Genomic DNA, 25,587 nt, shown 5'->3' with positions numbered 1-25,587 from the left:
AAATGGACCTATAACATGACTGTCCTCTTAAAGACCCATCCAGCAACTAGAAGAGTCAGATGCAGATATTTGCACCCAACCAATGGACAGAAGCAGCTGATACCTGTTGTTGAATTAGGGAAGGGTGAAAGAAGCTGAGGAGGGTGATCCTGCAGGAGCAACAGCAGTTTCAATTAACATGGACTCCAAAGGTCTCTTGAACACTATACCACAAAACAGGCAGCATGCACCAGATGATATGAGGCCCCCAACTCACATACAGTAGAAGACTGCTGGGTCTAGGTTAAGTTAGAAAAAAAAAATCCTAACCCTCAAGAGACTGGAGGTCCCAGGAATTTAGAGGTCAGGTGAGGCGAAGACGAAGTGTGGGGACATCCATGTGGAGATAGGGAGTGGGGAGAAAGTATGGGATGTGGAATAAACAGAAGGTAGATCGGGGGAGGTGAATAAAACATGAGGTATAAAAAATAAAAATATAAAAACAAAAATGAAAAAAGAATGGATTAATTATCAACAAGATGTTTAATACATGAAACTGTAGGAACATATTTTAGACTCAAAATAAAACAATTATTTGTACACAAGATCTTTGTGTCTTTCTGTGTGTGTGCCTGTGTGTGCATGTGAGTGTGAGTGTGTGTGTGCGTGTGTGCGTGCGTGTGCATGTGTGTGTGTGTGTGCGTGTGCCTGTGTCTGTGTCTGTGTCTTAGTCAGGGTTTCTATTCCTGCACAAACATCATGACCAAGAAGCAAGTTGGGGAGAAAAGGGTTTATTTGGCTTATACTTCCATACGGATTTTTATCACCAAGGAAGTCGGGACTGGAACTCAAGCAGGTCAGGGAGCAGAAGCTGGTGCAGAGGCCATGGAGGGATGTTCTTTACTGGCTTGTTTCCCCTGGCTTGCTCAGCCTGCTATCTTATAGAACCAAGATTACCAGTCCAGAGATGGTCCCACCTACAAGGGGCCTTTCCCCCTTGATCACTCATTGAGAAAATGCCTTACAGTTAGATCTCATGGAGGCATTTCCTCAACTGAAGCTCCTTTTTCTGTGATAATTCCAGCTGTGTAAAGTTGACATAAAACTAGGCAATACAACTGACTCCTTGTCAACTTGACACACAAACACATCACTAGTATGCATCAACCCTTTTCTTATTCATCCCCAAGATCTAAACAACTTTAAAAGTCCCACAGTCTTCTTGAGTTCTTTATATATATTGCATATTAGTTCACTAAAATTTGGAACTAATATCTAATATATACTCTCAACCAATGGACAGAAGTTGGTGGCACCTGTGGTTGAATTAGAACGCTGAAAGAAGCTGAAGAGTAGGGCAACCCCATGGGAAGACCAGCAGTCTCAACTAGCCTTGACCACCAAGATCTCAGACACTGAGCCACCAACCAGACATCCTCACTTAAGCCCTTCTGCCTGTTAACCTTCTTGAGTTCTGTAGATTTTACCTTGGGTATTTTCTACTTTTTGGCTAATATTCACTCATACACAGCTGATATGAGGCCCCCTGACACATATACAGCAGAGGCCTGCCAGGTCTGAAGATGCACCTAACCCTTAAGTGGCTTGAGGCCCCAAGGAATGGGGAGGTCTGGTAGGGTGGGGGCATCCTCTAGGAGACAGGGGAGGGGTTGAGGAGGAAGAATGGGATGAGGAACTGTGAGAACACAGCCCAGGAGTGGGATAATGCCTGGACTCTAAAAACTATAAATAATAATAAATAAAAGAAGAGAACCCCCGCCCCAAAAGAAAAATTTCCTAAGAGGAATCCCTTCATCCCTCAAGTGCTCACTAACCTCACAAGGCAAAGGCTGAAATATTATCTGACTTTGTTGACACATATCTCTTTTCTGGTTTAAGCATCCAAAATTTGGAAGATGATAAAGTGATTTGTTGATCTAATAGACTGCTAAGGGTTAAAATTTTGGAATCCTTTTTAGAGTATAATGCTTAATCTTGCACAAATGAACCCAATTAATAGCTCTATGAAAACGGATAAGTAAGCAATTATCTTATGTACAATGGAAAATACTTTATACAATTTCCATGACATATACACATATAAATGCATATACATATAAATATACATGTGTGTGCACACACAGTAAACTATGTGTAATTTTTGATGAATTGTATTTTATATTACTTATATCTTCAAAAATTATTTTCTATTATATATTAAGTTTCCCCCCTGTGGAATATATATATATATATATATATATATATATATATATATGCATATATATGTGTATATATGCATATATATATACATATATATGTATGCATACGTATATGTATATATATATATGTTTTGAATCTCCTTTTTTATTTATACATACACAAACATTTACTTATTTCAGCATACTGTTTAATAAAGATTATTTAAAGGAAAATAAAAAAGAAATCAAAAAAAGATATTTAGATTTTTACTGTGATTACACAGTTACTTTAATTAATGAACTGTAAAATGTGTCATCACAGTTTTTGTAGATAGATAGATCGTTAAACTACAAATAGCATACATGGCACTAGGTTCTGAAATGATTAAAATATATATGAAACCTAGTTTCTGACACTACATTAGATGAATTAAACAGCAAATACATGTGCATATACTGATTGAAAGGGTAGCTTAGATGAAGCAAAAGCACAGGGTATATACTTTGGGGGAAGGGAATATGGTAAGTTTTTTATGATCTAACCTAAAATCCTTTCAGACCAGAATAATAGGTGAAAAGAGGGCATATTGAATAAGGTGCTTAATGAGCTAGGTGTGCTTCAACTAACGTAGAGGCTTTTATTTCACTTTTAAAAATAGTTCTCCTCTTCCATATGTAATGAAACACTTTGCAAGAGTGTAATCAGTAAGTATGAATGGTGTGAAGAATATGAGATACTTCTGGTTTCCATATGCAGAAATAGAAAAGTCAGGGTGAAGTGAGGAACAGGTTAATGTGTGAACGGAATGAAGTTGTTGTAGTAGATAACTTTCTTTAATAAAACAGTGATGGCGGAGAGACCATTGCATATATATTAAGGTCTGAATGAAAGTAAAGATGTACGTACAATACAAACACTGTTTAGCATTACAGAAAAAGCCTGTGTTTGAATAATAATGTTAAGTATGTCTTGAATTGTTGTGCTTGAGTGTCTGTGGACAGAGTGAAAATACAAAAACTGACCTGATAGCATTTTCCCATGTAGTAAATACTACTGGATATGTCATGTTGGGTTGAGCTCTGAATTTTGACCAGTTATGGATATCCACAGTTGTTTTCACTGCTAAGGTGTTGACTAATCTTTTAGAGGAAGTAGCCATCAAGACTCCTTCCTCCTGGAAGTAGAAACAATAACTTTGACAAGCATAACAAAAGATCATCAAGGGTATTACAGGGACATGTATATGAATTTATTCAAATATGACAATATATTAAAGTTAATTAATAATATATGATATGAACTTAGTGACATGTCACAAATGTTTTATATATATATATATTTAATCAACAAGAAGCATAAATGAAACTGAAATACAGAAGTAGGTGTTTTCAGGAAAGGGGATGCAGTACATATTTGTAAATAAGTAAACCAATTATATTATACTGCAATATAATATATCATTATAAAATAATATAGCTTATACCATATATCATATATCATATAACATATATATAATTTATTACAAAATATATTTTAAGTGATATTTAATATATAACAGATCAAATAATAAATAGGTAATATAATAGTAAATAAAATATATCTATTTTATACTTTATGTACATTATATATAAATATTTTATTGATAAATAAATTAACACAATATGTATTATACATATTATAGCATATAATATATTTTGTACATATATAGTATTATAACAATATAACTTTATATTTATTATGTTATATTAATTATGTTATATCATATTATAATATATAAAAATGTGATAGACTGAATAGACATGGCCTCCATTGACATACCTATTTGAGTTCTTGGCTTATAGAAAGTATTATTATAGAGGTAAATTTTAAAGTTTCTTATATATACAACATAATCTTCTGTAAAAGTAACTTTTATTTGCCAGATTGTGGAGAGCTGTGCCGCGAGCAATTGTGAGCCGAGAGCAATCGCGAGCTGAGAGCAATTGCCATTATAAGATGGCGCTGGCCTCTGCTGTGCCTAACTAGTAAACAAGCCTTGTATGCAGGTGCAAGAGTGAACTCACTCCTAGTCCCTGCCCGTCTCGGGGCGTAGTAGTGGGGTGATGGGCGAGCAAAAAATCAGGAGCTGCCATGCCATATCAGGTGCTGAAACACCATGGCTGAGGGCTATATAAGCGACTCCATTTTCTGGGGTCGGGGTTTTCCTGAGAAGTAAGCAATAAAGCTTTGCCACAGAAGATTCCGGTTGTCCTGAGTGTGTTCTTGCTGGCGGGGACAAAAGCTTGGGCAATAAGTGGTACCGAAACCCGGTAACTATCATCACACCAGTGCAAGGGAGATCCCTCGTTCGGGTGGAACCAGAACTGCGGGACATGTAAGGCTCTGCAAGGTACGTACAGTCTTGAAATTTCTCCAGAGTTAGGTGCCATTTTGATTGTTTGCACGGCGATTGCACTTTTCCTTTCAGTTTCGTTTTGCTTACACCGCTGGAACTGCTGACTGGTTCCCAGTCATGGTCAGGCCTGGACAGTGCCTGGACAGCGACCAGTTTCAGTCTCGGTCATGCCTGGACAGCGGCAGTATGGGAATCTCCCACTCTGTAGTAAAGACCTTAAGGTCGATCTTGAAGCAGTGTGGCCTGAAAATCGCCACTAAGACTATAGAGGGATTTGTCAGGGAGATAGACCGTGTGGCACCATGGTATAACCTGCCTCATAAGTCATCAACACTTCTCAGGGGTACATACTGTCTATGCTTGGTTTATCAAACTTGTATTAAGGACTACTTTCAGTGTACATACAAATGTTCATGCATCAGAAGCCAGTTTCCATTAACAGTACGTTCAATTTTGGTGAGCTAATAAACAATTCAACTTAAATAATGGCATTGTTAAGGATCAAATCCCACTATTAGTTTTGCTAACACCACTGGCACACACACTGCATATGTATATGTGTATTATCCTAAAATAAAACCCCTCTCAGAATTTCTTTACTTTTTACTATACACCAACTAGTTCATATTTTAGTTGTTTTTTTTTTTTTACAAAGAAAATGCTAAGAAAATTATAATCACATAATTCCAGATTTCTTTACACATAAGATGGAATGGTCCAGCAGCTATGTCCACTGTCACAGACTTTAGTTCCGTTCAATTGATATGTCGCCTCATGGGACAAACTGAAAGGAGATCTAGTTAGGGAACAGCATAACGGCAAACTTAAAGCAGGGACCATGCCATTGTGGAAACTGGTAAGATCGTGCTTAACAGATGAGGATTGTAAGCAAATGGTTGAGGCAGGGCAGAAAATCCTGGAGGAAGTTCAAGACAGTCTATCAGAGGCAGAGCGGGGAGAGAGAGTAAGAGTTGAAGTGAAACAAGGTGCACTGAAGAATAAAGGCCTTTCCACGGACCTTGAGCCCGAGGAAAAGATAATGTAGGGAAAGAATGCCTGGGGTGAGTTTAGAAAAGGAGAAAAGAGAAAAAAAGGATAATATAAAATATAAAGATACAAAGGATAATATAATTTAAGTCAATTTACCATCCTCTTGAGGACTTTGACTAAAGAGGCAGCCTTCATTGAAGGCTTAAAGATAGCTCTCAGGGCCACTGTGCCTCCTCTCCATTCTCTGGTAGTATTCCCAGAAGAAGGAGATAAGGAAGTAGAGTCTGAACATGAGAGAGAGAAAATAAGTTTTAGAAAAGCAGTTATCCCCTGTTTGGGATCTTTTAGCAAAAACGAGAAGAGATGAAATAAGCTATTTCAGAGCTCTCCTGGGAACAGAAGGAAAATGGGAGACGTCCTACTTCCTCTCTGGCTCCTATGGAGATATTCTTAGCTCTGGTTAGGATATCTGTGTCCCTTTGAGACACCAAGTTCTATTCCCTGTCTATTGTCTGGTTTTGGTGCTCCAAACCAAATTGTCCATATATCTGTCCATTCATGTTTGTTTTTGTTTGGTTGTTTGAATGATTATTGTTCTGTGTTTCATGCTAAAAAATATAAATGGTTAAAACTTTATCTCCTGGCTGTCCATCCTTTAACTTGTTTATAAGTTAGCTGCACTGTGGCTGGGAGTCAAGTACAGCTGAAAAAGGCCTGCTGAGGACCGATTACAAATGGAGCTCTTAAAGGGTCAGAAAGCCTTTTGCTTGTAACAGAAAGTTAGCTTAAAATTGGGAACTCAAGGTTGGAGTCTTTCTAAACAACATGAACAAACACAAGAAAACAGGTCTTTAAGGATGCTTCAACATAGAGATAATATTTGAGCCAAGACTTTGGCAGAGTGTTCAGATTGAGAAAAGTTTGCTTTTGGGTTGAGGCTGAGCTCAGAGGGAAGCAGCCTCAGCGCGGCTTGTGTGGCACTTCTTAGAGCCTTATTACACACCTAGCCAGATGTTGTTCTAAATAAAATTTAAATTCAAAGTTTATAAAAGGTCAATTAGGCTGAGAAATTTATCAATATATTGCGATTTGACTTGCCTACTATATATAAAGTTATAGTGTACAGAGTTTGCTTACATGTATAAGTGTCTGTTCCTTGTTCCAAACAGCCATTAATTTGGTTATTTCAGAATATTGATGTATTTTGATGCGTGAGTACCCTTTTTATATTCAACATAATAGAGCACATACATCATTACCTGGCTCCTATTCAAGGGAAAAATTCCTAAGCTGAAGTTAGCCACTGGCAAGAAAGACTAAACAGATAAGTCCTAGCTGTTTATTTTGTAAATCTAAATAGTATATATGACTGGGCTGAAAAGCCACCCTAGAAACAAATGTTCTGTTCTTGTTAGTCAAAAGCATTCATGGCATCAAGGCAACCGACTTCCACAGGCTATGTCCTGAGGAGGACACGGAATGTATATGAAGACCTCTATCTCAAACTGGTCATTAGGTAACTAGGAGAATTAAAACTTCATTAAAAAACAAAAACAAAAAGGGGGGATAGAGGCTATGATGCCAAAGATGGCTCTATCCCTTTTAATATTTACTCTTAATTTCTTAAAATTGGATAATGCTGGAAGATCACCAGCTGAAAAGCACGGACAATGGCCTCAACCGCTCAATGAAATGGTCAAGTGGAAGAATGTCCTTGATAATAAATGGTATGGCCCGGATCCTATCTTAATCAGATTCCGGGGAGCTATTTGTGTTTTTTCCACAGGGTGAAGAAAATCCACTTTGGGTTCCGACGCAGCTGACAAGGACCGTGAAAGAGCAAGATGAATCTCAAGACAAGCCTGTTATTCTTACTCCTGGCAATTGAGACAGGGATAAGTATAACTTTGTGGGCCATAATAAGATCATGGCCGGTAACTTTACCAGTACATTCCAATTCTTCTACCTTGCCTTTGTTTTTGACAACTGAATATTTTTAAAGAAAAAGATTATCTCTAATTGGACAGATTTCATTAGCCAAAATAAAGTGAACTCTGGAGTGTTATTTAATGCTTTAACGCAAGTTGCTCAAGGAGCACAGTCAGGCTCAAGTGATGTTGAAAATAATGTAACTTCACCTATAAACATCACCACGATTATGATAAAGGGAAATGTGACTATTCCCAAAAGATCACGATGGCCTGTTGACAATGCTACTGCTATACGCAGCATGCTTTGGTGTCATCCAGACCTTGAATTTCCTATAGTTTTTTCACCTTGTCAATCAAAAAAATTTTCCTTGGAAAGAAATAGCAAAGGGTTTTGTTTTGTCACCTCCATTGGATTTTGCTGTAATGAATGATAAAGGAGATGCTACAGAAAAACAAAGTATTTGGCCATATTACCAATGGATTCTAAGTAATGAGGCAGGTGCTAGTACCAAGTTAAAGGGAGAGCTGATGATTTGAATCAGCGCCTTGACCTGGCAGAGGAACAGATAGGCGTTCTATACCAGATGGCCCAGTTGGATTGTGAAAGAAAACTGGAAGCTCTGTGTATTACCAGTGTCCAATATGAAAATTTTACTTATGCAGCTAATCTGTCTAGACAGCTTTCCTTGTATCTTGCAGGAAATTGGTCCGAGAGATTCGATGAGACTCTTGAGGCCCTGAGGGTGGCAGTTTTAAAGATCAACTCAATGCGAGTGGACCTGTCATTGACAGAGGGCCTCTCCTCCTGGATTTCATCTGCATTTTCTTATTTTAAGGAATGGGTGGGGGTGGGTTTATTTGGTGTTGCCACCTGCTGTGGACTTGTGTTCATGCTCTGGTTGGTTTGCAAGCTCAGAACCCACCAAACACGTGACAAAGTTGTGATAGCTCAAGAACTTGCTGCCATAGAGCAAGGGGCCTCCCCCGAAATCTGGCTATCTATGTTCAAAAATTAGTTGACATTGGTGGCTGGCCTCTTTTGTAGAGTTTGCCCTAGGTCATTTAGTAGTTACTGTCACATAGCACTGCGGTATCCAGGGATGAGCAACTTTCCTCATGCACAGATCAACCAAAGACACGGGGCCCAGTGGCGATAGGGTTACCCTATGACAGGAAAGGCTGTGACATTGGAGGAAGGACCTAAGACAGGAGCCACAGCAGATGGACATGATTACACAGACCTAGTCTAGCCTCATTTTAATAAAATAAAAAGGGGGAGATGTGGAGAGCTGTGCTGCGAGCAATTGCGAGCGGCGAGCAATCGCCATTATAAGATGGTGCTGGCCTCCGCTGTGCCTAACTAGTAAACAAGCCTTGTACGTAGGTGCTAGAGTGAACTCACTCCTAGTCACTGCCAATCTCGGGGCGTAGTAGTGGGGTGATGGGTGAGCAACAAATCAGGAGCTGACATGCCATATCAGGTGCTGAAATGCCATGGCTGAGGGCTATATAAGCGACTCCATTTTCTGGGGTTGGGGTATTCCTGAGAAGTAAGCAATAAAGCTTTGCCACAGAAGATTCCGGTTGTCCTGAGTGTGTTCTTGCTGGCGGGGACAAAAGCTCGGGCAATACTAGATGTAATTGGCATGTAGGAGGTTTATTTCTGAATAAACTCACCCTTTCTAGTTATTCCTGAACTTTGACTGACTGGTTCAGATCAGCTGTTCTGACCCAAACTAATCTCCAAGCAGACTGATTCAAACTGACTTTTCTTGGTTTCTAACTGAATTGCTCTTCTTAACTGCAAACTATCTCTGTCAATTTGTCAATCTCTTCCAACTCCTTTTCATTCTCTGTGGCATTCTGTCTTCACATGCAACCTCTCTCATAAAAATGGTCCAAATATTCCCCTCAAAACCACACTCTCTGTACCAGTCTTTTAAGTCTCCTTTCTCTCCTGTGATGCTCTCGTTAGAGGCAAATGTATCCTATCTCTGATTCATTCTGTCAAATCTTTCTCTGACTTGTAACTTTATCTACTACTCAATTAGATATCATGTTCAAACATTCCTGTGTCCAACCTTACTTACATGGTTGCACGTGCGTACAAATGGCATGTCTGTATTGCAACCAGATTGATTAAAACTGTATGACATATCTGCATTCCTATAGGATCACACAGTCCTAGGTCTTCAAGTGTGACCCCTTACCAGAGCAGCTTTGTTGCTGGATAAAAATCCCTCTGTAGTCTTGTCTTTAGATCAAGATATAGAAACTTCAAACTCCTTCCCTGGTACTATGTCTACTTGCATGCTGCCTTGCTTCCCACAATGGTTATAAAGGATTTAATGTCGTAAACTGTCACCAGCCCCAAATTCAGTGTTTTTCCTTTGTAAGAGTTGCATTAGTCAGGGTGTTACTTCACAGCAATAAAACCTAAACTAAGCCAACATGTATTTCCAATTTTAAGATATAAATAGCAACTTGCACATTATTCAAACTTTAAGAAATAACATGGTATTCCATATAGCCTATGTTTGCTTCTGTTTATATCTAAGTAAAATGCAATGTATATTATTTACCTAGAAATGTGTCATTTAATTTTTGAAATAGCTGTAATGTGATTGGCATTAATCCTGTTAGTATGATCTCAAAAGCAATTTTATTTTACACAAAATTTACATCAGTTTTTTTTGTAAGTCTGTTTTTCCAATGAATAGTATAATGATAAAGGCTAATTTTACATGTTCAAGTTTTTAGATGTCATTTGAAATTGATAGTAATAGAGTTCCTGGCTCTCTCCGCCCCGGGTCGCAGCCGTCAGTGTTGCGTTTGGGCTCAGCAAGCCTGAAGCAGAAAAAAGAAAAAGCTTAAAAAAAATACAAAAGCCTCAAAAACCTTAAAAAAAAAAAAGAAAAGAAAAGAAGAGGAAAAAAAAAAAAAAAGCAAAAGGGAAAAAAAGAAGAAAAAGAACCAGACAGCGACTTGTGCTGGGAGCCCGTGGGGAAGTGACTTTCACAGCTTCCGGCCTGCCTGTCCGTCAGCGTCTGTCTGTCCGTCCGGTGGTGAGCCATCCCCCTCGGCCCGGCCCGCCCCTGCACGCCTCTGCGCCGCGTGGCAGCCCCGCGTCCCGGCTGGCCGCACCACGTGTCCGCACTGCCCTTCGCCGGCACCCGCAAAGATTTGGTTTCCCCCTTCCCGGGCTGCTGTAACTGTAAACCGCCGGGAGTCCGGGGCCTATATTTATCACGAAACGCGTGTTCCCAAGGCGGCCGTGAGCGCAGCATCTGATTGCCTCTTGAAAATTTTTTGCCCCTTTTACGAGGGGATTTCCTACTTTAATTTTTATTTTTTAAGCCTCAAGCCAGGACAGCTGGAGAGTACAAACTCCAGGAGCGGGCCATATTGTTTTTGAGAGCCTTTTGTCTTGGGGCTTTTGCAGTCCCGTGCAAGTCGTCCGGCACACGGGTCCCGGCTCGGAGCCTCCCTGCTCCAGCCTTCTCCGGTGTCGCTGGTGCCACCTGTGCGCTGCGGCGCGTGCCATAGCTCCTCGGAGCCCCTTTTGTCCTGCAGTAGGCCTTGTTAGAAGTCCTCCTGGCGGGGCTCGGGGTCGTGGGGGGTGGGGAGATGAATGCTGCAGCCAGCAGCTACCCCATGGCCTCCTTATACGTGGGCGATTTGCACTCGGACGTCACCGAAGCCATGCTGTATGAAAAGTTTAGCCCTGCGGGGCCTGTGCTGTCCATCCGGGTCTGTCGCGATATGATCACCCGGCGCTCTCTGGGTTATGCCTACGTCAACTTCCAGCAGCCAGCTGACGCTGAGAGGGCCTTGGACACCATGAACTTCGACGTGATGAAGGGAAAGCCGATCCGCATCATGTGGTCGCAGAGGGATCCCTCGTTGAGAAAATCTGGGGTTGGGAATGTCTTCATCAAGAACCTGGACAAATCCATAGACAACAAGGCACTGTATGACACTTTCTCTGCCTTTGGAAACATCTTGTCCTGTAAGGTGGTCTGTGATGAGAACGGCTCTAAGGGCTATGCTTTTGTTCACTTCGAGACCCAAGAGGCCGCCGACAAGGCCATCGAGAAGATGAATGGCATGCTTCTCAATGACCGTAAAGTGTTCGTGGGTAGATTCAAGTCTCGCAAAGAGCGGGAAGCGGAGCTTGGAGCCAAGGCCAAGGAATTCACCAATGTTTATATCAAAAACTTTGGAGAAGAGGTGGATGATGGGAATCTGAAAGAGCTCTTCAGCCAGTTTGGTAAGACCCTAAGTGTCAAGGTGATGAGAGACTCCAGTGGGAAGTCCAAAGGCTTTGGCTTTGTAAGTTACGAGAAACACGAGGATGCCAATAAGGCTGTGGAAGAAATGAATGGAAAGGAAATGAGCGGGAAAGCCATATTTGTAGGCCGTGCACAGAAAAAGGTAGAAAGGCAGGCTGAGCTAAAGCGGAAGTTTGAGCAGCTCAAGCAGGAGAGGATTAGCCGGTACCAGGGGGTGAATCTCTACATTAAGAACTTGGATGACACCATTGATGATGAGAAATTAAGGAAAGAGTTTTCTCCCTTTGGATCAATCACCAGTGCGAAGGTGATGCTAGAAGATGGGAGAAGCAAAGGGTTTGGCTTTGTCTGTTTCTCCTCTCCTGAAGAGGCGACCAAAGCTGTCACCGAGATGAATGGACGCATTGTGGGCTCCAAGCCTCTGTACGTCGCCCTGGCCCAGAGGAAGGAAGAGCGGAAGGCTCACCTGACTAACCAGTACATGCAGCGTGTGGCGGGGATGAGAGCACTCCCTGCCAGTGCCATCTTAAATCAGTTCCAGCCTGCAGCTGGTGGCTATTTTGTGCCTGCAGTTCCGCAGGCTCAGGGAAGACCCCCATATTACACGCCTAACCAGTTAGCACAGATGAGGCCTAATCCACGCTGGCAGCAAGGCGGGAGACCTCAAGGCTTCCAAGGAATGCCAAGTGCCCTGCGGCAGTCTGGGCCTCGTCCAGCTCTTCGACATCTGGCTCCAACTGGGTCTGAGTGCCCGGACCGCTTGGCTATGGACTTTGGTGGGGCTGGTGCCGCCCAGCAAGGGCTGACTGACAGCTGCCAGTCTGGAGCCGTGCCAAACCTTGCACCTCGGGCCGCAGTTGCTGCCGCCGCTCCCAGGGCTGTGGCTCCATACAAGTACGCCTCCAGTGTCCGCAGCCCACACCCTGCCATCCAGCCGCTGCAGGCCCCCCAGCCTGCAGTCCACGTCCAGGGTCAGGAGCCCCTGACTGCCTCCATGCTTGCTGCAGCGCCCCCTCAGGAGCAGAAGCAGATGCTGGGGGAGCGTCTGTTCCCGCTTATCCAAACAATGCATTCAAACCTGGCTGGGAAAATCACCGGGATGCTGCTGGAAATCGACAACTCTGAGCTGCTGCACATGCTGGAGTCCCCCGAGTCCCTCCGCTCCAAGGTAGATGAAGCGGTGGCAGTCCTGCAGGCTCACCATGCCAAGAAAGAAGCTGCCCAGAAGGTGGGCACTGTTGCTGCTGCTACCTCTTAGACAAGAAAAAAAGAGTCGAAAGCCAAATAACCCCTCATGGCATCCAGCTAAGGTCTGAAGACATCCTAGTTTGTCTGTGGACCTCCACACCAAGAACCAAGTTGCAAATTCAATAGGTCATTTTGTATCAGAAGGTCAATTATGAAGCACCTATAATTTTTTCAATTATAAGAATATATTCTCTGGGTTCTGTTGTGACCCAGATGATAACTTTTTTTTTCTATTATGGGTTCTGGTTTTTTTTTTCCCTCATCCCAGAAATTGGTTTTGATGTACCCAAGACTTAAGTTTCTCAAATAAAGGAAATAAAATCTCCATAAAAAAAAAAATAGAGTTCCTGAATATATATTTATTTTTATATACCTGTGCATTGGTAAATTCATCAATGAATACTGCATTTCATCATTTCATCCTTCTCTCTTCCCCCACTAACTAGTCTTCATGTGTCCTTCCTTTCAGTTGACTTTAAATTGATGACACTTCTTTAACTGTTTATCATTGCATGTAGATCCTTTGATGTTGCTTTCCTGTTATATATACAATGTATCATCTTACAGGAAATACCCTAACCTTCAGTCTCTTGTAATACTATGGACGATACTTTCAGAATGGTTTTAGAGCTTTAGTTGTAAGGATTCTGTGAAGGATAAAGAAAATGGATTTGGAAAAATCACGGTAAGTTATTATCTACAAATTGATTAGTTGTAGATTTTTGCAACAAGCATATTGCATGGCAAAGGAAGCTTATTTGGATGGGGTAAAAGTAACACTAGTGTGGGTAAAATTTTGTATTTAGAATGTAGTTAGAAGTTGTAGAAGCTGTAAAGATGTAAGAAAGTGCAAATGTCAGTTATATATCAGAAAGGGCTGGTTATTTCTTCACTATATGAGAATACTCATACCAGCAACAACTAAATTATCTCATATTATAAGTGTATAATGTGAGGTAAAAATTCTATTCTATTAGCCCAAGATTATGGGCCCCAGATACCTCAAACAAGAGCATGGCAGGAGTTGACTACATTCCTGCTCCCAACCTGGTACCATAAGTCCAGTTTACCCACCATCAGCCCTAGTAAGAATTTATTACCCTGACATTTATCAGGTTTTATCCTTTGTTTGACTTTATAACTTTTTTCTGGGACCATACATCCCTGAATTATGTAGATGAAACATCTTTCAACACCCCTGCCCTAGCTAATAATACACAGCCACATAAAACTCGCACCAGAGACCATGACACCTCTGCAGGGCCACAAATACCCCTCTCCCCCCTCAGCCCCCACCCTGCAGTAATGGTAAGTTCTTCAAAGCTTTCCTTAGGTGTTCTTCTTGCCCAAGCACAGAGTATGGACCAAGATCTTGCAAGAGATCCACCTACCTGGTTAGGCTTCCCTTCCTCTAGTCCAGCTTGGTGCGCAATGGTCCTGGTTGCCCTGGAGAAAAAGGAAGGAAATGCAGGGTGGCACAGGTAGACGGTTTTTGATCATTGGTGTAGGCTGCAAGTGGAATGCAGAGTAGATCCAGTAAATTAACCATCTCCTCTTGGAAATTTGACATAACACAGTCCTACTCTATGACAGCTAGTACTCAGGGAGGAAGCTATCTGGTCATTTCTAATTCGATTCCTCTAAGACCTGGATCAAAGATATGTAGTGTCCTCAGCAGAAGGGACTTCCCTTCAAGTTTTGGGAGGAAAGCAAAGGATATTTTATTTTGTGCTGGGAGTTTCTTGGGTTCCCCTGACCAACAACTGCAGGGGAGTTTCTTGTGTGTGGCACTAACATATTCCTTATCGTCCATGAAGTTTGAGGACAGTGTTATTACCTCAAGTTTCATAACTTCAATGAAACTAGACATACAAAGTTAAAATAATGTTTCAAGTTGCTTTCACAGACATCTTTAGTGCTGTTTCTCTAAATTAGTGGTGAAACATAAATTGTTTAATATTATGCATTTTGGCAAAAGGAATTAGGGGGAAATGATAAACAAGGTAGTCAATACATCATAATGTTAGTATTTAAATATCTTAAATGTCCTCAAAATAGAAAAGTGTAGTCTTTGGGGTAAAATCCAACAAGCATTTGGAGACTCAGATTTAATTACTTGCTACTCTGCAGTTTATTTTATAATAGCAAAGTTTATGAGATGACTCAAAAATAACAAAATCTAAATGTACATTGTGACAAATATTTCCTTTTTATAAATTGACTTAGTAACATTTCAAATCATTCCTTGGATGCCAACTTCTGACTTGATTGCAAGCTTAATATGGTATGATAAGAGACAAAATAATTCACATGTAAGAAACTAGTTCTTATTAAATTATAACCCAATTGCCTTGTTTTTAGCTATCACTACTTACATAGAGTTTATTTAAATTTTCTAGAGTCATTGACGTTCTCTGTTAATTTATATATATATATATATATATATATGTATTATTTTTACATTGTTAGCAAATTTGATTTTGATATTCCTATCATTTTTTCTATAGAGATTACAGCAACAGTAAAGCCATCCTTATTTCAGACTCATTTCATGTCCAATGCCCTTCTCTGTCTCATTTGTCACAGATCGTCTGACAGATATTGTCATAGAGGGCACAGCCTTTTTTTCCCACAAAATTCAAATAATGAGCCCTTGTCTTATGACATTTAATGTTGCAGAACAGCCTAAAGTTATTCTCACTATGTTTTACCCTTGTCTATTTAACTGGAATTTTAAATTATTTTTGTAATGTTAAAGAGTCATTACACACTTATTTACAATTTTATTTACTATATCATTGCCAGTTCTTACATTTTGATTCGTTTTGATATATGCATATATTCTTATAAAGGAATTATTTCTATAACTTGTACCTTTCCTTTGTGCCACAATTAGTTTTATTTAGCCAGATCCCCGGACACCTCCCTCACCTCACTTATTCTCTCTTTCTCTTTCTTAATGATTCCAATGTTATTCTCATATAATCTAATTCTCTTTATTCTTTTTGAGAGTGTATTCCCTTTTTTTTCAATTTCTTCTTCTTTGGCACTGAAAAATTTTAATATTTTGCAGAATGCTTTTTTAAAATATAAGCCTTTATGTATCTTCAGCTATGAATGTGGTTACATTTATACTTATAATATGGTAATATAATTTCTTCTTTATAAAGAAGAAAATATAAAGAGAAGAAAGACTAATCAATTGAAATGGTGATATGAGCCCTGAGGAAAATGTATTAATCCTTGCAATAACTTGTCTTTAGAAATAGTGTTTGTAATTAACCATACACAATCAGTTTAATAATTATTTTTCTTTTTTCTTCCTTTAGGCTTGGGCACACATAAAACTTTCTTGCCTCTGTATTACTGGATATCCAAGGATACTCTTAATCTTCTCATTTTCCTGCCTTCACTTAACAAGGACAAGACTTATACCACCAAACTTGGATATAGGCTGCTACAGGAGACCCTCATATCCAAACTTCAACCTTCTTTACTTAAAAATAATATTTTGATTAATTCAATATCTATATATTATGCCATGGGTGTCATATATAAAAATCTCAGTAATGTAATAAAAGTTCTACATTCTCTAACTGGAATTAGGAAAGTGTTGATAAAATTCTGATACATCCAAAGTTGGACTACTAGGATTTCTCCAACAGGAGACAAACATCTTCAATGAATAATTTATAAATAAAATAATTTTTGTTTAATGTGCCAAAATCGGAGACATTTCAGTTTTGTGGAATATTATTAGTGTAAAATTTACATACAATATCCTTAGAAGTTGTATCTGCTTGTCAATATTACTAGCTTTTAAATTGAACATGGATCTAATAAGCATGCTACATAGAGAACAAATTAAATGGTCAATCAACATCCAGAATATCATAGGTCATGGTTTTATGGCAGTTCTTTGGACAAAATGCTGATATGTATAATGAAATACTGGTGATATATGTATCTGCCTCAGAAAATGGAATTTACAATAATATCTTAACACAAAAGGAGAGTAGATGGCAGGAAATAATCAAACTCAGGGCTGAAATAAACCAAGTCTAAACAAAAAGAACTATACAAGAATCAGCAAACCCAGGAGATGGTTCTTTGAGAAAATCAACAAGACAGATAAATCCTTAGGCAGACCAACCAGTAGATACAGAGACAGTATCCAAATTAATAAAATCAACAATGAAAAGGGAAACATAACAACAGAAAACTAGGAAATTTAAAAAAAAATCATTAGAATCTACTACATTAGCCTGTACTCAACCTAATTCGAAAATCTGGATGAAATGGAAATTTTTCTAGAGAGATACCAGGTACTAAAGTTAAATCAGGATGAGATAAAAACATATAAACAGTCCCATAACACTAAAGAAATGGAAACAATAATTAAGAGTCTCCCAACCAAAAAAATTCCCAGGACCAGATTGTTTTATTGCAGAATTCTAACAGACTTTCAGTGAAGTCCTTATACCAATACCCTACATACTATTTGACAAAATAAAAATGGAAGGCCGCTACCCAGTTAATTCTACAAACCCACAATTACACTTCTACCTAAAGGACACAAAGATCCCAAAAAGAAAGAGTAATTCAAATCAATTTCTCTTATGAACATTGATGCAAAAGTACTCAATAAAATTCTGGAAAACCAAATTCAAGAATGTATCAAAACTATCAATCACCATGACCAAGTATGCTTCATCTCAGGAATGCAGAGATGGTTCAATATACAGAACTCTATTTACATAATTCATCACAAAATCAAACTCAAAAAATCACATGATCATCTCATTAGATACTGAAAAAGAATTTAACAAAATTCTACATCCCTTCATGTTAAAAGTCTTGGAAAGATCAGGAATTTAAGGTGAATACCTAAACATTAAAAGCAATATATAGCAAACCAGTAGCCAACATCAAACTAAATGGAGAAAACTTGAAATAATCCCACTAAAATCAGGAACTAGTCAAGGCTGCCCGTTCTCTCCCTATCTATTCAATTTAGTACTTGAAGATCTAGCTAGAGTAATTTGGCAACAAAAGGAGTTCAAAGGGATGCAAATCGGAAAAAGAAGAAGTCAAAAATTCACTATTTGAAAGTTATATGCTAGTATACATAAAGAACCACAAAAATTACACCAGAGAACTCCTATAGCGGATAAGCAACTTCAACAAAGTGGCCAGATATATAATAAACTCAAACAAATTGTAGACTACCTCTACTTGAAGCATAAACAGACTAAGAAAGAAATTAGGGAAATGAAACCATTCACACTAGTCACAAATAATATTACATACCTTGGTGTGAATCTAACCAAGCAAGTAAAAGATCTGTATGACAAGAACTCCATTTCTCTGAAGAAAGGAATTGAAGAATATCTCAGAAGATGCAAAGATTTCCCATTCTCATGGATTGCCAGAATTAATATAGTAAAAATGGCCATCTTGCTGAAAGCAATCTGCAGATTCAATGCAATCCACATCAAAATTACAATTCAATGCTTCATAGAGTTAGAAAAAGCAATTTGCAAATTCATTTGTAATAGCAAAAAATCTGGGATAGAGAAACTATTCTTTTTTTTAATTTAATTTTTTTTCCATTTTTTATTAGGTATTTAACTCATTTACATTTCCAATGCTATACCAAAAGTCCCCCATATCCACCCACCCCCACTCCCCTGCCCACCCACTCCCCCTTTTTGGCCCTGGTGTTCCCCTGTACTGGGGCATATAAAGTTTGCAAGTCCAATGGGCCTCTCTTTCCAGTGATGGCCAACTAGGCCATCTTTTGATATATATGCAGCTAGAGTCAAGAGCTCCGGGGTACTGGTTAGCTCATAATGTTGTTCCACCTATAGGGTTGCAGATCCCTTTAGCTCCTTGGCTACTTTCTCTAGCTCCTCCATTGGGAGCCCTATGATCCATCCATTAGCTGACTGTGAGCATCCACTTCTGTGTTTGCTGGGCCCCGGCATAGTCTCACAAGAGACAGCTACATCTGCGTCCTTTCAATAAAATCTTGCTAGTTTATGCAATGGTGTCAGCGTTTGGATGCTGATTATGGGGTGGATCCCTGGATATGGCAGTCTCTACATGGTCCATCCTTTCATCTCAGCTCCAAACTCCGTCTCTGTAACTCCTTCCATGGGTGTTTTGTTCCCAAATCTAAGGAGGGGCATAGTGTCCACAGTCTTTAATTTTTTATTAGTTATTTTCCTCGTTTACATTTCAATGCTATCCCAAAAGTCCCCCATACCCATCCCCCAAGCCCCTACCCCCCCACTCCCCCTTTTTGGCCCTATTCTTAAATATAAAAGAACTTCTGGGGGAATCACCATCCCTAAACTCAAGCTATATTACAGAGTAATAGTGATAAAAACTGTATGGTATTGGTACAGAGACAGGCAGGAAGATCAGTGGAAGAGAATTGAAGACCGAGAAATGAACCCACACACCTATAGTCACTTGATTTTTGACAAAGGAGTTAAAACCATCCAATGGATAAAAGACATCCCTTTCAACAAATGGTACTGGTTCAACTGGAGGTCACCATTGGGAAGAATGTAAATAGATCCATCCTTATCTCCAAGTGAATCAAGAACCTCCACATAAAACCAGATACACTGAAACTAATAGAGGAGAAAGTAGGGAAGAGCCTCCAACACATGGACACATGGAAAATTTCCTGAACAGAAAACCAATGGCTTATGCTCTAAAGACAAGAATTGACAAATAGGACCTCATAAAATTGCAAAACTTTTGTAAGACAATGAACAGTGTCAACAGGACAAAACAGCAACTAACAAATTGGGAAAAGATCTTTACCAACACTATATCCAATAGAGAAAATACTCAATTTTTACAAAGAACTCAGAAAGTTGGACTCCAAAGAAGCTAAAAAATGTGGTATAGAGCTAAAGAAAGTATTGTAAACTGAGGTATCCTGAATGGCTGAAAAGTACCTAAAGAAATGTTCAAGATACTTAGTCATCAGGGAAATACAAATCAAAATAACCCTGAGATTCTACCTCACACTAGTCAGAATGCTAAAGATCAAAAACTCAAGTGACAGCAGATACTGACCAGGATGTGGAAAGAACACTCCTCCATTGTTGGTGGGATTGCAATCTGGCACAAGCACTCTGGAAATCAGTTGGGTGGTTCCTCAGAAAATTGAGCAATGTACTACCCGAGGACCCAGCAATACCACTCCTGGGCATATACCCAGAAGATATTCCAACATCTAATAAGGACAGATGCTCCACTATCTTCATAGTAGCCTTATTTATAATAGCCAGAAGCTGGGAAGAATCCAGATGTTCCTCAACAGAGGAATGGATACAGATAATGTGGTACATTTACACATGGAATACTACTCCGCTATTAAAAACAATGGATTCTTGAAATTTTTAGGCAAATGGATGGAACTATAAAATATCAGCTAGAGTGAGGTAACCCAATCACAAAAGAACACACATGATATGCACTCACTGATAAGTGAGTATTAGCCCAGAAGCTTAGAATATCCAAGATACAATTTTCAGTTCACATGAAGCTCAAGAAAATGAAAGACCAAAGTGTGGGTGTTTCTGTCCTTCTTAGAAAGGGTAATGAAATACTCATGGGAGCAAATACAGAGACAAAATATAGATCAGAGATGGAAGAGAAGCCATCCAGAGACTGTCCCACCCGAGGATACATTGCATATACAGACACTAAACCCTGACATTATTGTGGATGTCAAGAAGTCCATGATGACAGGAGTCTGATATAGCTGTCTCCTGAGAGGGTCTGCCAGAGCCTGACAAATATAGTAGCAGATGCTCAGAGCCAACCATTGGACTGTGTATAGGGTCTCCGATGGGGTCTCCAATGGAGGAGTTAGAGAAAGGACTGAAGGAGCTGAAGGGTTTACAATCCCATAGGAAGAACAATATTTATCAACCCACCAGACCCTCCAGAGCTCTGAGGGACTAAACCTCCAACCAAGGAATACACATGGTGGGACACATGGCTCCAATTGCATATGAATCTGAGCACTGCCTTGTTGGGCATCAATGGGAGGAGAGGCCCTTGATCCTGTGAATGCTGGATGCCCAAGTGTAGGGGAATTCCAGGCCATGGAGGGGGACTGGGTGGATGGGTGGGGGAACATCCTCATAGTTACAGGGGGATGAGGAATGGGGAAGGGGATTTCAGGATGGGGGAACCGGTAAAGGGGATAAGATTTGAAATGTAAATAAAGAAAATATTCAATAAAAAAGAAGAAGCAACTTTCTAGTGCTGTTCTCATGAATGTTGAATGTATACTATCTCTGACTTATTTTGTCAAATCTTTCTTTGATTTCTTACTTGATATCATTTTTTTTTTTTTGGCATCATAGGTTTTTACTAAAGGTGTGTCTGTATTCCAACCAGAAGGATAAAAGTTTTGAGTTCCAGCCAGAGTTAACAAAGTTGTGTGGTGAATCTGAATTCCAGATTCATCCTAATTTGGATGTGATCCCTTGCCAAAGCAGTCATATTGCTGGGTTAGAATTACGCAAGCAGACTCTAACTCTGAAAGCATGAGTGTAAATTAAACATTTTCTTTTATAAGTTAACTTTTATCATAGCAATAGAATAGTAACTAAGACAAGAACACATACAATTTCATTTTCAATGAAGCTCATATGGGATATTTTAAATCTAGTTTTGGAATATTTTGTCACAATAATGCTTTTGTTTTTATATAAGGCAATTCTTTTTTTAATGGTTGATATTTTTCATCTGGAAACTTAAATTACTTAAGGACATAATATATTTCCAATTTTTTTTCCCTCAGGACTTTGAAAAGGATTAAATATTTCTTCTTTGTATCAAACTCAATGAGATATGTTTTAGCCCTAGTTTTCTTTTCTTATTTTTTTAAGTCACATAATCTAACTGGATAGTTCATAGATACAAGTTGGGAAACAGAATGTATAGTAACAAGAATAGTGACTAGACATATTAGCTTGATTTCTTATAAAACTGCAGAATCTTCTTAGTTCAAGTCATATTTGATGGTTAATTTTTGGCATGCACATACCAACTGAATTATCATTAGTGACAAAAACAGTCTATTCATTACAGGTAGCTCCCGGCATGTGTTTACTTGATGAAACATTATCAAACACTCATTTTCTGTGAAGGCTAACTGTCAGGAAAAGTATTATTTCTTAAAAATAAAATAATTATATAAATAATATTGTAGGGATATGCTCTAAAATCTTAAACATTCTTCCCTCTATTTCATCAATATGGATATTCGAATGGAACTATTTGCCATCTATATCTAACATTGGCACCTTGAATAACATTTTTTCTGTCAGGTCTCAATATCCATCCAATTTCTAGCAGCTTGAATATCACTTGATATAATTTCAGAGTCTTCTCCTGTTCTGGATTCCATACAATTCTAGCATAAATTTGAGTCAGTTGGTATGTGATCCAAAGGAAAATAAAAGTCACATAATCAGAATGAACTATCTAAACATGAATAGCTCAATAAGCATGTGTTTCTTTGCCCCTCTAGCATTAGAGGCTAGAATTAACAATTTACCATTCATCTTGGAAGGGAATTTCTCGTCTACCACATACTTCCAAATCTAAAATTGTTTACTTACTCCATGTCATCAACATTGTGGACCAGTGGTCGGAACAGGAGATCAAGATCCCTGTTAGCAAAGCTACTACAAAGAGCTAGGGAATTAATACACTCTTGATTTAGGCTAGGATGTTGAATGGTTACATTTACAAATACAACAGGTAGCAAAGACAAAGAGTAGGGAGTGAAGTGATTATATATAATTCCCAAACTACTCTCAGTGATTTCTTTCCTCCAGTAAGTCTTGACCTCTCAAACCATAGTGACACTAGCAGCCTACATGTCAAATATAAGAACCTTTCAGGACATATTTCATTGAAGCCACAAAAACTTCCCAGATAATTTTACCCATTCGTCTTATCATTTTTCTCACATACTGTTTCAATGCACACCATTTCTAATCTAAGATATGCTAAATTATTGATTTTAGAGGGCCAACCCTAAATTTAGACGACTTCAAATTTGAAATTAAAGTGATCATGGAAATATTTCTTTATTCTTTACTATAATATGTATTTATGTACTTATTAATACCTACTAAATATATACTTATGAGGATCTTTACTCTTTATTGCAAATTTGTTTGTGAAAATCTGGTCTTAGTCTCTTGTATGTAATTATGTAGACATAAGAAGACATTCATGAAGACAGATGTATAGGTTTTACTTTCTGAAATGTAAATTATAGATATTAAGATTTCTTCTTTAATGTATGTCATAAAATCAAAGTAGAAATCTATTCTATGGTAACTAATTCAGCTACTTTTGTGGTAGAAACTATGCCAAAATGTAAGTTGGGATAGAAAACTCTGTATTTGCCTTTCAGGTTGTATTCCAAAATCAGAGAAAGCCAATGCAGGAACTGAAACACTATCTGAATCAGCACATAGCAATGCTACCTACTGTTTTGTTTGCCTGCTGGCTCACCTTAGCATGTTATAAAATCCACTGACCCAGGGCTATAACAGCCTATAATTAGCAGTGCACTTCAATATTAACCCGCAGTCAGGAAAATGCCTCACGTACATTTCCTTAGGACAATCTAATGAGGCAATTTCTCAATGGTGATTCTTTCTCCCTCAAAATGCTTAAGTTTGTTTCAAGTTGACACAATAAATAATTTTTATAAAATTATCAATATAGTAATATGTCTATAAACATATATTTTATATCCCCATAGAAAGTATAGTGCTTACTCTCAAATTGTTTGCTTTCATTTTGATGGCATCAGGAACATAAATTCCATTAGAAATAAGGAAATGATCTCCAAATTACAAATTATGATTATTCTCAGATAAAACTGTTTGTAAATATAATCTCCTAAGAACAATAGATAGGAATAATGACAAACCAATATTGAGATTATTCTTGTTTTCTTATTATTTTTAAATGATGAATGATAGATAAATTTATATTGGAAGTAATTATGCACAATATGCTATAAAGAAAAATGATTCAATTGGGAAATATATTCTTTTATTTCATTATTATAAATTCTCTCTAAATGATTTTTGCCTCCATGTACTTATAGATGTATAACTTTCTATGTCAATAGTACTTTAAAATACTTTATGAGTATAAATTTAAGTTTTAGAACTATCTAGAATAATAATATTATTAATATTAAATAATAATAAACGAATTAATTACTGAACAAATTTTTAGAGACTGATAATATCAGCTATTTGTTTAAACACTATAATTTTCAAATTAACCCTTAAGTAAAATACCAAAATTAAAGAAACATACTTCAAATTGGTACCAATCAAATAGAGTATAAAACCCGAAAATGCAATAGAATGAAAAGAAAGGTTAAATCAATTAACTGGATAACACTGGAAGTTATCAAATTGAACATCAATTCCTTTAGCTTGTTATTTTACTTTGAAAATATTATGATTTGAAGATGTACAACATAAAATGCATTAATTTCTTCATATATTTCAAAATATAGGACTTCTAGGTTTGTTAAAGAAATTAGTTAACATAATTTATTGAAAGTTAATTTTACATTTTTTCTTTAACTTATTATTTACAATGTAGTATCTTTCATAAGCAAAAATAATTTGCAACCAACATCTGAAACCAGCTTTATCTATTAAATATGACTTTCAGATAGGTTCTTTCTTCAACATTTATATTTTATTATTTTAAAATGAGTGTATTTGGAAATTTGTTAAATATTATTCACAGGGCTCAACATTTAGATTGGTAGTAGAGTACTTAGCCAATAGATATGAGGCTCTTAATTCTACCACGGACAATTAAAAAAAAGTGAAAATCATTACCAAATGAATATGTTCCATATCAAATTTAGAGTTATTCTACTGATAGTGTTAAGAAAGACTGAAATTTATTGATTTTAAATCCTTTATTAGACAAATGTTACAAATATTACAAATATTGCAGTTTGTTATCTATATTCATTGGGTCCCACAAATTTGAAGTAAGACAGCTTTTATATCCAAGTTACATTTATTGACCATTTGTTAAAAGCTTGTCACATAAAACATAAATAAATAATAAGTTGACAAATTAAGTTTTAAAAATTATACACAATGCAAATGTTGATTTTTATTTTACTTATTTTTTTTCTAATAGATGGTGTATGGTTACAGCTGTTTTCTCATTCGGCAAAAAAGAACGCTTAATTGAAAGTCTCCTTACAGATTAGATCCAATTTTGTTAGTTTACTGAACTCTTCATTCAATAAAAGAATTCTATTAAATGGAGATATAAATGTTAACAATCACAACATGAAATAATCTAACTCTGATAGAAAGCAATGCCATTCTCAGATAATATGGTAGAGGGTAGCAAAACAAGAATGCATCCTCAGAACTTCATGCGTTGTTGGATTCACAGTGTTGTCTTAGCAGAGACATATACCGTTTGAAATTTTCTCATTAAAATA

The 25,587-nt window shown here is 37.9% G+C and overlaps 1 pseudogene across 1 annotated transcript; it reads right to left on the bottom strand.

Moving 5' to 3' along the window:
- Window positions 1-10,140: 10,140 nt before the first annotated feature.
- Gm5088 (predicted gene 5088) lies at window positions 10,141-13,364 on the bottom strand (annotated as a pseudogene). The gene has a single exon (NR_002862.3). The product of NR_002862.3 is annotated as a predicted gene 5088 (transcript).
- Window positions 13,365-25,587: the final 12,223 nt, after the last annotated feature.

Source organism: Mus musculus, chromosome 14 (assembly GCF_000001635.26).
Source record: "Mus musculus strain C57BL/6J chromosome 14, GRCm38.p6 C57BL/6J".
NCBI classification, from domain to species: Eukaryota; Metazoa; Chordata; class Mammalia; order Rodentia; family Muridae; genus Mus; species Mus musculus.
The sequence above is the reverse complement of the archived record's forward strand: the minus strand, read 5'-3'. Positions and strand labels throughout refer to the sequence as shown.